At 42.3% G+C, this 1,607-nt stretch overlaps 1 protein-coding gene across 17 annotated transcripts in view; it reads right to left on the bottom strand.

The window, feature by feature from the left end:
- LOC116692248 (cyclin-dependent kinase 17) overlaps positions 1-1,607 on the bottom strand; it is a 37,219-nt gene that overhangs the window by 9,036 nt on the left and 26,576 nt on the right. The gene's annotated exons all lie outside the window — the stretch shown is intronic.

Below are 1,607 nucleotides of genomic sequence, written 5' to 3'. Positions count from 1 at the left end.
GTGTGTGTGTGTATGTGTGTGTATGTGTGTGTGTATGTGTATGTGTATGTGTGTGTATGTGTGTGTGTGTGTGTCTCACCATGCTAAAACATTAGCTTGGTTTCTCCAACAGTTACAGTATGCTCCTCAGATCCCTGCAGGGTAAGTTGAGACAGCTAGCTAAACTATCGGTCCTATCTGAGTTCGTCATGTTCCACTGAAACAAGTTCTTCCCCGAGGATGTTTTGCAACAGCACTGTGGCTCTGGCCGGTGTTTAGCGCCGCCCATGGCGATTGTTATTGGTTTAAAGAAATGCCAATAAACCAAAGCACGTTTTCCCCCATCTCAGAATGCTGTGTGGACTAGCCAGACCATCCTCCAAAGCATTGTGGAGGAAGGTCAGGCAAAGCGAGACTAATGTTACTAATGCTGTTAATGTTGTCGAGACAAATGTTATTTCTCCCCAAAGTGCCCTCTACCTTCGCCTCTTTAACACTACAAAGTGATGTAATTTTCTGTTGCACGTGAATTATTTGGCCACAGGAAGTCAGTATAACAAAGACAATCAAATATAGCTCTTCCTTTCTAGATTCTTGGGAATATTTACTTATAAACATTTCTATAGATATCCAGCGGGCGTACTTTAAATCTTAGGGTGCATGGCAAATTCTGAATTAATCCTGAACTCAGTTGATAAAGGTCTAGCTGCATGATGTATATGGCCCCTGGGTTTCGAGGTCATGAATTATACATAGATGTAGCTATGTCAAGCTGTGATACCCACATGCCTGTTAGTGTTCATCTCTTTCCCTGTCACTTCCCCTCACTTATTTGTCTATCTACGGGTCATTCCAATCATGATTTATCTGTGTTTATCTCTGCTCTGAATCTACCCATCTCTCTCAATCTTGCTCTGGCCCGTCCCATCATGATGCTAATATAAATGCCAGGCCAATGCTTGTCTACGCGCTTGTATGTGTGTATGAGGGGGAGGGTCTCCAGTGACCAAGTTAGCTGATGAAGCATGTGATCTCCTTAAAGGCATGCCTAAAAGCCAACATCAAAACGAGCTCGCACACACACACAAGATGACACACTTACACACTGAAATAAGTGTGTGTGCATGGGTATGCAAAAATTTAAATTTGCATAACTGATTTACAGGCATTATCTCCTTTATGTTTTAGAATCAACATCTAGTTTTGTATCTGGCCATTTAAAATGCTTGAAATAATAATAATAACAATAATAGAAATAGAAATAAAAATAATATGTGCAGGGGCTTTCACTTTACGTATATGACTGTGTGTTTGTAGACAAGAGAATTTTTGTGATGAGACATGCAGCCTATGCTCTAATGTAAACACACACGCACACACACACACACACACACACACGCTGTTCCCATCTCTGTGTTTGTGACAAGAGCTGTCAGGAGCTGTTGCTGAGCTGTGCTGCTCTTTTGGCAGGGGAGTCAGTCTCATAAGGAAAACACACACACAGTGAAACAGGCATTCAAAAACACACAGAACACACACGTTATAGTCACCTCCCCCCACATCAACCCCACTCCTTAAAAACCTCTCTCCCTGTGTGTGTGTGTGTGTGTGTGTGTGTGTGTGTGTGT

Source organism: Etheostoma spectabile, chromosome 7 (assembly GCF_008692095.1).
Source record: "Etheostoma spectabile isolate EspeVRDwgs_2016 chromosome 7, UIUC_Espe_1.0, whole genome shotgun sequence".
Classification (NCBI taxonomy): Eukaryota; Metazoa; Chordata; class Actinopteri; order Perciformes; family Percidae; genus Etheostoma; species Etheostoma spectabile.
The sequence above is the reverse complement of the archived record's forward strand: the minus strand, read 5'-3'. Positions and strand labels throughout refer to the sequence as shown.